This window comes from Chenopodium album, chromosome 18 (assembly GCF_948465745.1).
Source record: "Chenopodium album chromosome 18, dcCheAlbu1.1, whole genome shotgun sequence".
NCBI classification, from domain to species: Eukaryota; Viridiplantae; Streptophyta; class Magnoliopsida; order Caryophyllales; family Amaranthaceae; genus Chenopodium; species Chenopodium album.
The window spans coordinates 3,129,814-3,145,240 of record NC_137851.1 but is presented as its reverse complement, the minus strand read 5'-3'; the positions used below and the strand labels follow the sequence as shown (position 1 = coordinate 3,145,240).

At 32.5% G+C, this 15,427-nt stretch overlaps 1 long non-coding RNA gene across 3 annotated transcripts; it reads left to right on the top strand.

Moving 5' to 3' along the window:
- Positions 1–3,886: 3,886 nt before the first annotated feature.
- Positions 3,887–7,662, top strand: LOC145592707 (uncharacterized). 3 transcript variants are annotated; one of them, XR_014102472.1, is made up of 5 exons: positions 3,887–4,299; positions 4,501–4,584; positions 4,694–4,797; positions 5,456–5,618; positions 6,903–7,662. It is a non-coding gene; the product is annotated as an uncharacterized LOC145592707 (long non-coding RNA). The 3 variants fall into 3 exon arrangements; XR_014102471.1 differs by having other exon boundaries at positions 5,456–7,662; XR_014102473.1 differs by having other exon boundaries at positions 5,434–7,662.
- The last annotated feature ends 7,765 nt before the right edge of the window (positions 7,663–15,427 follow it).

Below are 15,427 nucleotides of genomic sequence, written 5' to 3'. Positions count from 1 at the left end.
ATCACTAGTAAAATACAATAAAGAGGAAGTACTGTGAGGTTCTTGTAACACACATATTTCAATAGGTGGCATGTCATGTATATGTAATAATCGGTATCGAGTTTGATCTAATGATAAGGCTTATCATCTCACAAATGATTAGTTGTGGATCAAACCCCATTAGAAGTTACTTCAGGGTGGGGATTCTATTAGTCTTATTCCCTTTGTGGGATTTAAACCCCGTTAAATCGAATTGAAAGGACCGGGTTAACCTATGAGAGAATTCAGTGTACTTTCTCCTATTGCAACGTCTGACACACACGATATGTACATTAAATTTGATGTGGTATTTCCGTCCATGCATTATAGTTTTCGTTTGCATGAAAGCAAAAAAAAAACAATGAAACAAGAGAAGCACATGATGAAATTAAGAAAATGAGCAGTGTTAAGAGCTGCAAATGTTCTGCAGTTATTTCGAAGATATAAAGAGCGGATACTGATATTTGGTTATGGGCATCCCCTGATATAAAGTTACTCACTAAATTGTTTTTATCTGATAAGAGAAATACTTTATACTCCATATACTCCTTATTTTAAACATCAGCAACCTCGTAACTATCAAATTCAGGGAAGAAATAAATTTTGTATGTATTCAGCTTTTCAACAACCAAGTGAAGCGCGTAAGTAACTCTTGTAAACTTTGCCACGAAAGCTCGTGAAAGTTACACTTCTTGAAAATAGGGTTTCATTTTGGATAGAATTTCAACTTTTTAGAGAACAAATCAATTTAAAAACAGCTTATAAAATTGATTTTATATTGAATTCTAGAAAATCAAGCAGATTTACAATATCAAAATAAATCAATTGAAAATCAGCTTTATCTCATTGTGACATTAAGATCTTATTCTTATCAAATTATTTTCATTTTAGTTCAATTCAGCTTCTAATTTCCTTCTCTCGTAAAATATTCATTTCATTTCACTTCAGCTCTAATAAGTTAAATTAAATTCAGTTCAGTTTACCTCATTTCAGTCAATGAGAATAGGCCCTAAGGTGGATTATTTACTATTGTGCTACTCTTAGGGCCTGTTCTCATTAGATTAATTTCAGTTCAGTTCAGTGCAGCTCAATTTATGACTAATGATATTGCTAATGATATAAAGCCAAATTTCATACTTTTAAGCTTATATTACAACGACGACAATAATAATAATAATAATAATAATAATAATAATAATAATAATAATCATATGAAAATAATAATAATAATAATAATAATAATAATAATAATAATAATCAGATGAAAATAATAATAATAATAATAATATGACTATTATACGGTTATACCATATTTCACTTAATGACTATTATACCATATTTCATTATTTGACAAGCTAGGAGTAAAAATAGGGTTAAGTTAGTTTTTAAATAAGACCGCCCAACTCTTTGTTTTTTTATTTTTTATTATTTTATTTTTTTCATTTTGAGAATTTTTTAAAAAGTGTTTTGTGTTCTTTTGTCATTTTAATATTTTATTTTTTTAATTATATAGTTATGATTTTAAAATGTTTTGGGGTTCCATGTTTTTAATATATTTTTCATAAATATTTTAATTATATAGTATATTTTTCTCAAATATTTTAATATGTATATTTGTATAAACACATATATATAATAATAAATAATCAAACATTATTAATCCGTAGTTAAAAATCATTAATTAATAAGTTCAATTCAGTTCAGTTTAGCTCTAATAAGTTCAGTTCAGTTTAGTTCAACTCATTTCATTCAATGAGAACAGACCCTAAATTGTTATGTTTATACAATATTCGGATTGCATTTTGTCACTTGGTATCATATGTGATATTTATTGTATATGTGATTTATTGTACATATGCTTCCACTCTTAGACTGTAGGCTTGAATCCCATTAATATCATATAGACGAGATTACTTATTTAATATTCTATTATTTATATAAGAGTTTAATGCTTGTAACGCGAATACGACACTTGAAACGAATTGAATCACCTTGTAACCCACTCTTCATTAATTTTGTAGGATAGATATTATGGACGTGTGGAAGCTACGTGATCAAGTGGATCCACTTGACTTATTTCATATACAAAAAAAATTACCCAATTGGATTAGGGCTATAGGTGGAAGAAGTATGGCCTGGCTAATTCTTTATTGCATAATAGCCAAATCAATGGACTTGCCAAACTATGGACTTTAGTTGTTTAATAAGATGAATAATAATGTAGGTGCAGGACTGCTAAACATAAGTTTGGGTATGGGGGACCATAATAGTTTGGACCCAAACCCTTAATGGTGGTCTCATCCTATTAAGATCCATCTCTAATGGTCCATTTGTCCCCTTGTATTCCAATCTGCTGGCATCTACTCATACTCTTACATAGGGATTGTGTGCACTTACACAACTGCTTTTGACTTTTTGTATCAGAGTTATTGCAAATGCATACATAACTGCTTTTGACTTTTTGTATAAGAAACACTTTCCAACAATTTAATCAGGATCCTATCATAAAAGTCGTCAACCATATCTTCAAGGTTCAGTACTGCATGCACTCCTTTGAGTATTCTGTATTGTGCTGATGATAGGGAATAGATTAGGGTTTTGTAATTCATAATGCAACACTTACATAGTTACATAAACAAAATCCAATGCTTCTAATAGTAATGGTAATGCTCAAGCACTATATATACATAGTATCTCTTATACTTGCTTTAATGTACTTTTGATCTAATTCTACACTTATATTGCGACCTCATAGAATCCGGTCTTTAATTGCTTAGATATTATAGTGGAATGAAATTCCTTTCCTTAATACAAAAATTCAACTCTTATTCTTGTATATTCATTCTATAGTCTAAATCAATCAAATTATACATTGACTACTTATACAAGTACTCCGTATACTTTTAGGAATAATCAATTAATGTTTCACAAAACCTCCCAAGCAACACTTGGTCTAATGTTAAGGTTTGTCATCTCACATAGTTTTGGTGTAATGCTAAAATTGTCATCTCACATAATCTTGGTTTAATCAATCCCCACAATAATATTTGGCCGAGGACTAAAACCTAACCACCCAAAACTAATTCCCAAATCCAAATTAGCCGAAACAGTGAATCAATTGAAAAACAAAACACATAGCCTTCGGGCCTATTCTCTTCAGCTTAATTTCAGTTCAGTTCAGTTCCAATTAGTTCAGTTCAGTTCCTAATTTCCTTTTCTCATAAACAGTTCATTTCAGCTCCAATCAGTTCAATTCAGCTCAATTCAGTAAATCAGAACAAACCCTTAATTTAATGTTTAAGGCCTTTTTTTTAAAAAGGAAAATTTGCAAATTGTAGCCATTTAAAGTTTGTATTTGCAAATTGCAGCCATTTAAAAAAAAAATTGCAAATTGCAGCCCAAAAGTTTGTATAAATTGTTAATGGCAGCCCAATTTAACTTTTTCATCGGTTTACATGTCGAAAAATTTTCGGTTAAGGTTTAGGGGTCATTTTAGTTCTTAAGGGTCCGAATTGAGCTTGGAATTAGCAAAAAAATAACGTAAGTGTCTCATTTTAAAGTTTTCCACAAATCGATACATTTTTTTTACGCAAAACGAGACACTTGCATTTTTTTTTGCTAATTCCGAGCTCAATTCGGACTCTTAAGAGCTAAAATGGCCCCTAAAACCTTAATCGAAAATTTTTCAACTTATAAACCGATGAAAAAGTTGAATAGGGCTGTAATTTACAATTTATATGAACTTTTAGGTTGCAATTTGTAATTTTTTTTTTAAATAACTGCAATTTGCAAAATACGAACTTTAAATAACTGCAATTTGTAAATTTTCCTTTTTAAAAATTAAATAAAAGAATGTTCATAATGTTCAGATCGTATCTCCGTTGTCCAAGTCAGCGCCCGGTCACCGCCTAGCATCACGGCGATCTGCAGCGGTGCGTCCTAACATACTCCGTCGTAACGCACTTTTTTTCTCTCCAGATTCTTTCTTTCCTCTACACAAATTCTATCGCTATCTCTCTACTTCTGGAAAAGCCTACGAATTTGTTTCAATTCAAATCGTCAATAATACTCTATCTATATCTCACATCAATAGGGTGAAATTCCTTCGAAATTTAGTCGAAATCGTTGCAAATTCAGTTCATCTTCGGTCAAATTGTAGTTCAATTAATAGAAATTTCCGCTGGTGTATTGTATGATCCAACAATGGCGAAAATTAGGGATAGGACTGAGGATTTTATAGATGCTGCTCGCCGTAAAGCCGTCTCTTTGGAGTACAATGAGGTATATTTGCCAATTTTGTATTTTAGGTCAAATTGAATTTATTTTGGTTTATTGTTATTGACAAATGGTTATTGATGACTGATTGTATTTGAATGACTTGAATTATGATTATAATTGTATTCTGATTGATTTTATAGAATTTTGCAATTGATGCAAATTATAGAAATTAATTCTTATGAACTTTCAATTTTGGTGTGTTAGTCTAAAATTGCTGCTATAATGGCATCATTCATAATACACAAGCCTCGCGAATGGACTCCGTTCATGAAATCTTCTTTGAAAACAGTAAGTGGATCAATTTAATCACCGAGACATTAATTTGATTGGACAAAGAATTTTGATGCACTGCAATGCTGTAATGTGCTGATTTTGCTTGGCAATTTTGAATTTATAGCTTGAGAGCATTGGAGAGTTGGAAAAATATTTGATGAAACATAAAGCGCGATTATGTTGATATGCATCGGACTACCGAACAGGAGAGATAGCATTGAGCAGGAAGTAAGTTCCAAGCTATCTTTATGTTGGACTTATGGTGTATAATTATTGTTTTTTATTGTGCTTAGTTTTGGTACCTCTTCTGTATGTATCATTATATTAGCTTCAATTTAAATTCTGTATGTATCTTTATGTTGGACTTATGGTGTATAAAGAAAATGACTGATTGTTTGTTCTCATTCAAATTTCGTAATGTACAGTTGATGTTATTGCCAAAAAAAATTCAAGGATTACATATTCTAAGTGTTGTGTCTGCCTCATTTGCATATTTTGTGTTTTATAAACAATATTGATGAGGGGCTTGGTAGAATAAGTTGAAAATAAATAAAAAAAACGGGAGACCATCCTCGATGTGCCATTTTACACCAAAGCTGGAACTGCAGTTGAAACCTTAAAACTTTAAGTGCATCTTTTACAACTTCAACATCAATATCTGCTACTTTTCCTGTTTTTAATTTGATGCTATGATTATGCAATTTCTCACTACACACATGATATTTTTGAACTGTTTGTCCATGTGTGCTAATATGTGAAGATTATAGAATTTTTTGTCTGTATAAAATATGTTTGCTACTACCTGGTCATCAATGAAAGTGGTTGGTTTGGATGTTAAGTCTAAACTTTTTTTTTGTTATTAAGGATTTTTGCCATTCAGCTTCAGATGGTTAAGGATACATGCATACATCCCTTCTAAGTGGAAGATTGCATCTATGCCCTATTACTCCGTATACTCTACATTTCTGGTGCTGTAGTTTTGCTGAAAAGTGAAATTCTTGCCAAGGACCAGTCACCAGAACCTAAGTTAACTGATACAGCCCATTCAGGTATGTCTGTACTCCTGTTAAGCATACATTGTTCATTTACTTATTTGTCTTTCAAAGTTCAATCAGGAAAAAGAAGCCTACCTAGCTCCCTTTTTCTCAGCATAAATGTTTAGGATAAAAACTTGTTGCTCTAATCAGAGATTGTAAGTGAATAAATTGATAGAAGCCAGCCTAAATGAAAGGGGAAATTTTTTAATAGGTCAGTTGGTCTGAAACTTTTTAATATCTAAACTGTGAATCCAATACAACTAATCCATGGTATTAACTGTGTACAAGTTGCTTATTGGCAAACTAATACTCCTAATGCTTTTATGATCAAGGGCAACCTTTTAAGTTTTAGATCGATTTTATTGCCACATTTAAAACGATCTTTGTAAATTAAACTTGGCAGGTGATGATTAAACTTGTAAATTCACACAAGGCTTTAAATTCACGCATGTACGCTTAACCTATACCTTGTATTAGTTGTATAGTTTGACATTGAGACCTTAAATGTGATTTAGGGCCTGTTCATATTTACTGAGCTGAACTGAACTGAACTGATTGGAGCTGAACTGAACTGAACTGATTGGAACTGAACTGAATTGAGTTGAAATGAATATTTTATGTGAGAGGGAAATTAAGAGCTGAACTGAACTGAATTGAACTGAACTGATTGGAGCTGAACTGAACTGAAATTAAGTAAATGTGAACAGGCCCTTATGGGCGTCAGTATAAATTAAATTTTTTCATGTTTAGCGTTCTTGCCAAACATATCATATAAGCTCAGTTTGAATGTTAGCATGATTAAAAAGTCTTAACCATATGGTAATTGATGCTTGAGAAAATGGTAAGTTCAAAGTAAAGTGAAAACTTTTATTTCTGAAAAATGTAATGCTGAATTTGCACACATAATAAGAAGCTAATTCTGATCATAAAAGCATTTGTAAAGTCATAATCAATAATACTAACAGTAGCATAACATAATAACGCGTCGGAAATGCAACATTACATCTTAAATCTTAGCGAGAAAATAAAGGATTCCATTATTGCCACCTTAATAAAAAAGACCATTGATGTGTTGGAGTTAGTCACTAGACTTTCGTCCCAGGGAAGACAGTAGTTAGTACAAATTTGGTCTCTAAAGACGCTTTCAACATTGCTATTGCCTGCCAAAACAAACATAACACAACAACGCAATATATCAATCTAGCGTTCCTTTCATAAACCACGCTCATATAAACAATTAAAACTAGAAAATTTATTACCTCCTGATGACCAAATTTAACTTGTCTCTCTTCAAAGGAAGTCAAGTCCTTTAGAAGGGAGGTAATGAGAGAAACAGACATGGGTTTGATCTCCAAATTATCCATCACCATAAACGGCACCGCTTCCTTCACATAACCCGGTGCTCTGGGGTTCCTTGGCGATCGCTTATCCAGCAATTGTTACTACCAGCGCAGAAATAGTATTTCAAGTATTTAGGGCCATAATAATTATAGCAATCTTGTGGCTGTTTCGTAAGCAAAGGGACAACAACAGCAGTCATAGGGTCGAGCACGGAGTTCTTGTCGAGATTATTCTGGAGATAGTCATCGCTCAGAGAGTCAATGCCTTTGTAGAGGTCTCCAAGACACCCTATCACGCCTTTCTGATTTTCATTGAGGAGTTTTACAACAGTAGCAAGCGGCAATGATAAAATGTGGAAGATGAGATCAACAACTTGCTTATCTGCTTCTGCAAATACCACCTTGTTAATCTTTTTGTTTATTATGATTTTCATCTTCTCATCAAGCTCTAATCGCTACTTGCAATTTCTGTTTTTTTTTTCCTTTGTGTTTGTAAATTGAAATATGTTGTGCTGATAATATATAGAAGAAGACTCCTGTGACTATTAATGTAAAATTTTAGTATTAAGAGATAGAATTAACTCAATTAAGTAAACTAATATTATTGTGATAATATTTTAGAGAATATCTTGTGAAAAGATATATGTTAAATAATGTGATGTATATTAGGTGGTTGAGATTACTAGGGAATATTAGCATATATTAGTGCTTGCTCTCCAAGCATTTCTATTATATTATGAATTAGAAATACAGAGAAATTCTAGAGAGCTGAATTTAACTTGATAAATCATAATTCAATGATCTGGTATTTTTATTTCATTTTATTTTTACTGTTAATTTTGCCTCTTTTTAAATATGTATGTAGAGTTGCTTGTAAATTTAACAATATTGAATGAGTTCAAAAATTCAAACATATTTGTTTGGTATGTTTCAATTTCTACAATGAACTAAAAAATTACTCTGTAGTGAAATAAGAATGTATTCCTTTATTCATCAACATATAAAATACATAAATAAAACTTATAAATGGTCGATTAACATAATTCTTCTGGAGTCCCTAAGCTGATCTGAGCTAGCTGCACAGCATCCACAACTTTATTTTCTAAATTTATGGTTGAAAACAATTCTGACCTGCCTTGGATTCTAAATCATGAATGTGATATTCAAGGAAATCATAGCAAATCAGTAGTGTGCATAAGATGAACTGAGACGCTATAGCCATTTGTACTCCGTAAAATTGTACTGCATGCTGCTTATGTTGAAAACAGAAAAGTCTAAAACTGCAACTGAAATTATTCGAGAGCAAAATTGTACTAATAAGTAACACGGATGATTTTAGCACCAACAAAATAACATAAGCAAACTAGGAAACCAAAATGCAACGTGCAGTCAAGTGAACTACATAACGTTAGGAGCTGTAACGCGTTTAACCCTTGATTTTTTTTTCCTAGAAAGACAGTAAACTAGTAACACAGTCGATTTTAGCTCCAAGAAAATAACATAAACAATTAGTAAAACAAAATGTGACAATCAGTTCAAGCGCACCACAAGAATACTAGGAGGTGGAACGTGTTCGACCCTTGGTCTTCTTTCCTAAAAAGACAGTACTCAACACAGAATTGGTCTCTAAGGAAGCCTTCAACAATGCTAAACCCTGGAAATTAAAAAAAATATCAATACAAGATAAAAATTAATTAGTCTCAAATACGAACGACAAATCACGACATAAAATACAGAACAATTACCTCCTGAAGGCCAATTTCAACTTCTTTCTCTACCAAGGTATCAAAATCCTGAACTTCTGACTTGATGAGAGTGGCCGACATCGGTTTAACCTCTAAATTATCCATCACCATATAAGTTGCCAGACCCTTGACATATGATTTTGGTGCAATATATTTGGAGTTGGTGTGAAAAGGCATTGTTTTATTACTAAAGCAAGAGGGACAAACTATACCCTTGAAATCACTAATGTAGTTATGCTCCCTACACAAATAGTATGTTACTAAAGTTGGGGTGTCATTCGATGACAACAAAGGATTAACTGCGCTGGTTCTTGGCTTCAGCACAGAATCCTTGTCTCGAAAGGCCTCAAAGTATTTAGGTTCCAAAGACTCAATACTTTGGCAGAGTGATCCGAGGCAACCAACCATGTCTTATGCATTGAGAAGTTTGACGACAGTTGCAAGTGGCAATGACAGAATACTGAAGATGAAATCGACAAAGTCGTGGTTTGCTTCTGCAAATACCACCTTGTTAGCCTTTGTGTCTACCATGATCTTCAAACTCAGCTTCACCTCGGTCTTGACTACCTCAGCCATATTGAATTATTGGCACTAATCAACTTGTGAATTTTGAATTTTTTTCAGTTTGATTGTTGAATACTCCGTACTTGTAAGGGTGATATGTAAGAGTTCTAGCTAGTGCTTATATAGTAAAGTACAAAATTAATTTAGTGGTTGAGGATTTGATGAGAATTGGAGCAGGAAATAATTACATCGGCGGCTGATTTGGGTTCCCTATACTCCATTTACCACACCTTCGGCCACAAGCCTTTGATTTTATTTATTACTCCTATTTAGAAGTTCAAAAGTTAACCAATGCAGTAAATTATTAAATTTACTTAATTATAAATTGAGCATATGGAAAAGTTATAGTGAGGACGTTTAAGATTCTATTGGTTTAACTATCCCAATTTAGCACTTTATGTACTTCGTATAATGTAAGTATGTACCACATTTCCCGCAAACTTAATCAACTTAATTACAGAGTACTTTGGATATCATAATTCATATAGTGACACAAAAGAAAACCTAAAGCTTATCTTGCCTTTGAAATCAGATTACTGCTAAAGAACTAACTCTATAATTTTTTTTTTAAGGTAAGAAGAAGGACCCTACTGAGCCGGCACCTCTCACAGGTTTAGCCAGCCCAGCTCCGCAGGTCATCGCTTGAGAGTAGAGGGGGGGAGGTAAGGAAATCCCCTTACTCCCAAGCATTTTATAGTTGGTGGGGCTCAAACTCGTGACCTCAAAATTACAAAGTGAGTTCCTCAAAGAACTAGCTCTATAATTGAATAGACACCCTTGTCACGAAATTTAGGCAACCCTTTATGCCTTCCGTATTGATATGCTCCGTATTATACACGGGGGCTTCCCATTTCATCATACTTAGTATATATACCGGCCTATTTATCTTGCATGCTTACTGCAATCCCGGCTGTCCTGACTCCCATTGCACATCCGGGTACGAGCTACTCTATATTCAATTCATCGTAGTGACTCCTACAATTCTGCGAGCAAGTATTTATCATGTGGTTGCATTAGTACTCTGTACTTCAGCATTCTATGGACTTTCCTGAACTATGTTTCGAGGGTACATAACTAATGTATTATCCCCTGTTTACCACGAATTAAGCCCCGTAGTGGACATAATACCCTCCATCATCCCATATGATCGGTTCAGTTTTAGTAAGGATCGGAATTCTTTTATTTAGCTAGTCATGTACTACTGTTTGCATTGAAATAGTTTCCTTAGCTTAGGCTTGCATTATACTCGTATTGCTTGTATATAAATTAATTTACGAGTAACATATAAAGAGAATACTAAAACTGACCCTGATATTATAATAATTTTTCATCCTTCCTCCATTTATAATACGGAATAGTGAATACATTGATCAGGTGCTCCAAGATACATAACACCACAAAAGGCCATACATATATATATATATACGGAGTACATAGAAACTTAAAGCTAGAGTTGATTTACACCATCACAGAAGACCAGATTCACCAATAAATTTCTAAGATGCACAATATTTCAGCAAAAAAAACCATAAGCATCACCAGGCCGATCAACACACCCAAAATGCAACTACTTTAAAGCAAAATACAATAAATAAGCACCAATGCAGCAACTATCATGAAGTCTAGAACACACTAGATCTTTTTTCCAAGGAAGACAACAAACTTCATTTCTGTATTTATTCCGCTGCCACAACCACAAGGACAGTTTACCCCTCGGATATCAGTTGCATAGTTATGATTATGATACGTCGAGCTACACTAATAGAATTGCTTATGAGTACTGGGAGTTGGAGACTCTCTCAGGGACAAAAGAGGAACATTAACAGCAGATTTTGGAGTTTGACAATGGTACCAAGCGGCAAAGACATCACGCGGAAGATGAAATCCACAAACTCTTTGCCAAATAACACTTTGTTTGCCTTTGTGTCAACTAGAAGCTTCAAGCTTAACTGCGCCTCATTTCCTGCCATTTTTACCAACTACGAGTAGCTACTACTACTATAGCTTACTTTCCATGACTACTCACTGTGTCTGAACATTGCCATTTGAAATGATTACTCTGTTTTTTTTTACTGATCGAGGATTATTATTATTCTTTTTTTTCTTACTGATCTGGGATATTGAAATCACTACCTTGCAGAAGGTCAAATGACTTTGGGTTGCTTCATCAGGTTGCTATTTTGCTCAAGACCATCATTACCAAATTTCATACTCCGTAGTAATAACTACTCCCTATGTGTTTTTTCATATGCATAAGTTTAACCGGTATATTTGCCCAAACGCTACTTTTGACCATTAATATCTTTAATTGTGTATTAGTAAAAATTGTAATAAAATTATATTATGAAACTAGACATTATGACAAATCTAATGATATATTATATAATAACATTTATTTTATAGAGGTGAAAAAATCAAGTCAACCATGGTATGTGAATAATGCAATTGTCAAAGTGATACATTTAAAAAGAAATGGAGGGAGTACTTCCGATTTATATTATTTGCAAGATTAGATATTTTGCACTCACACTTTATGTCAAATTATTGCAAATAATATGAAACAAAGGTAGTATAATACTCCGCAAGCTTGCATTACTAGTGATTCTAATTTGAGAAATTTTAGTTTAGATTTAAAAAAATCAAGAGGGTTGGAAATTTGGTTATGTTTAATTCACCTTACTTAATGACCGATTTAATAAGAAAAAAAAAATTGAATATAATTTGTAGGTATATGTGCGAATTTTTTTTATTTGAATATAATAAATTTCGTAGTAAAAAAATGTATTTTCAAAAGATATTCTAGTACAATAGTACACATTTGAAAAATACACATTAAAACAAATTCTAATAAAGACTTGGCTTGAATTATCATAGGTTGGTCTAAATCCAAGAATTAAGGTCTGAATGAATGAATTAAATCTAATTTGGAATGGTCTGAATTAATGTACTCCCCCCGTCCCATAATATACTTCCTGTTTGTATTTTGTTACAGTATTTAAGAAATAAGAGGAGCAAGTAGATGAAATGCATTAATAAAAGTGAAAAGTACAATTATTGACAAAAGTTAGAGAGAAAAAGTGGAAAAAAGTACAAGGCATGTGCAAAATTCAAGGATAATGTAGAAAGTACAATGAATCAAGGGAAAAAATGAGGGTATTATGGACTTTACATACTTTCAAAAAATAAAAATAGGAATAACATTTTGGGTCTCCAAAATAGAAAAATAAAAACTATATTATTGGACGGAGGGAGTATTTATTTGACTAAATTTTGACCGCTCTTTTACACCAATCTATAGATTAGATTTTTCACATCTATTACTTTTCAAATATATAATTTTCGTACATTTTTTGGTATGCGATCAAATTTTTTTAGCAATAGTAAATACGGAGTAATGTTTAAATGTTTGAACTAGTCTAATTTGAATATTTTTGGTTTTATCTTATCTAATTTTGAAAAAAATGATATAGTAAGTGATATGTATTTGAAATAAATTGAAGACGACATGTCCTTCAACCCCATTCAATATGTATATTTTTTCTTATAGATTGACTTGCACATTAAGTTAAAATAATTAATCAAGGTCAAAGTTCAGTCAAATATATCTAATCAGATTATATTATACTGAGTAAATAAAAAAATTAGTTGAGAGCAAATAATAGGAGTATTATTGGAAAAATATGTTTAGATCAAATTTGATAAGTGTACTACACATAACCTTAATTAAGATTCTCCATTTACAGTTATACAAGTTGTGTCATTATAATTATAGGCTCACCGGTTCTTCATCAAATTATTTTCGGTTTTTCGGATTTTTATTGATGTCAGATTGTCAGGTGAAACATACGAAGTACTCTTTGGTTAAGTTACGGTTTTGGTCATGTTAATTTTAGGCCAAAATCAGTTTTGAATCATTTATTCATTTAGGTTTCGTTTAAAATATGAATAAGGTTATTTTGAGGTCATATGGGTCGTTATTAGGTTGATTTTAATTTGTTTGACTGTGATTTTGGCAAAGATGTTAGTCAATAGGGGAATTTAATTGGCCTACATATGCATGTATTTTGAATTTCAACATTATTGTGTAATGGACAAGAGAATTAAACAAGATATTTTTTGATTGTCAATCATATTTTAAAGCAAGATCTAAAGCTTCTTCTTAAAAAAAAAAAGAAAAAAAAGAAAGATCTAAAGCTTTACTAGGTCATTTTATTTAATTTAGATTCACTCACAATTTTTTTTTAATTGTCAAGGGTAATTGGCCTGTTCACATTTACTGAATCGAACTGAACTAAACTGAACTGAGCTGAGCTGAGCTGAATATTTTATGAGAGAAGGAAATTAAGAGTTGAACTGAACTGAACTGATTAGAGCTAAACTGAACTGAACTGAAATTAAGCTGAAGTGAACAGACCCTTAAGTTAAGCCTTGCCCTTAGCTAGTTAGCTTGATGTCTTACCAGATCTCAAGACTTACATTAGCATTGGCCATATTGTATCATTGTGTGTACTATTGATTAATGGACCTTCAATTCAAAGTCGATATCATAATATTCGTCATAACGCAATTGAAAAAAGGGACAACTAGAGTAGGAACTAAACCATTAAATAAATAATCCAAACACGATTGAAAGACTTGTAACTTGGAAGTAACTCTAATTTTGACATTCGAGAGCATTAAGCCAGACAAAGCAAAACCAATGGACAATTAATTAAAAAAAACAGACTACAACTAGGAATCTAAGATACAACTTCGTTCACTGCTTTGCTCTCCATGGATGCTACGAAGCTTACAACACGAAGTGGCTACGCGTTATATCTTCTTACGGAGAAACACATCAGTCAGCACTGCTTAGCTCTCCATGGATGCTTTCAGCAGTGCTAATCCCTGTAAAATTAAAAGATAACACAAGAATTAGCTTGAACATGCTACTAATTTAATATAAATACTTGATAATTACCTCTTCGAATCCAACTTCAACCTGTTTCTCCTCCAAGTGATCAAAATCATTGACATGAGACCTTACAAGCGATATGGACATTGGTTTAACCTCCAGATTGTCCATCACCATGTAACTCACGGCCGTTTTAAGATATCCACAGCTCAATGTGCTTCTTGGGGATACGATATTTAAGCTAGCATAAACTGCATTCATCTTATATAGGCAATAGGGGCAGACTGTCCCTTGACAAGCGCTAACGTATCCATCAGTCCCTTTTCCATCACACGAATATTATGCAACGGGAATTGTAGTTAAAGGCCTTGGGGCATTATTGAGTGAAAACTAAGGAACCAAAACATCATCTCTTGGCTTGAGCACTGAATCTTTGTTAATATCGGCTTTGTATTATTCAACATCTAGAGACTTTATACTCTTATAGAGTGCTTCAAGGGAACCTACCATGCCTAATTCCTTCTCATTCAGCAGTTTTGTGATTGTAGAAAGTGGCAACGACATTATTTGAAATATGAAATCTACGAAATCTTTACGAGCTTCTGCAAACACTACCTTGTTAGACTTTATGTCAACCAAGATTTTCAAACTCCCTTCCTGGACTAGCCATATTGGATTATTTGTGTTGGGAATAATATTTTTTTACTAGCAAACATGAAAACTACTGTAAAGGTTATGTTGGATGTATGAATTTATTTAACCCATATGCATTATTCTACTTCGTAGCTGTTTCCAATATTCTAGGGGAATTTCAAAAGCCAGTGGTTTTAAGAGTTTCCTTTGTTTATGTTAATAAATATTAATACAATACCATTTGAATTTCCAACATCCAATTTATTGATTTTACGGAGCACCATGCATCAACTATTGCACCATGCAACAGTGAATGAACAAGAAATTTATTACTCCGTATAGTGAATTGAACTTACACTTATTGTTATTATAGCAACTTTCTTTTTTGAAACACACTTGTTATAGCAGCAACTTTCTTTTTTTTAGGTCACACAACTACACAAGCCATAACGATTTTTAGAACATTAAAGATAAAAAAAAATCCTAAACTCTCTAGTTACGTCAATTAAAACAAGAAACTCATTATACAAAATTACAAACAAGGTTACCTACAATGTTGGATATATCCACAATTCATCTTAGCTTAATGATATCGTTTTACAGTTTGCATTGATAAATCATAAATGGGGTTCAAAATTAGCTCAA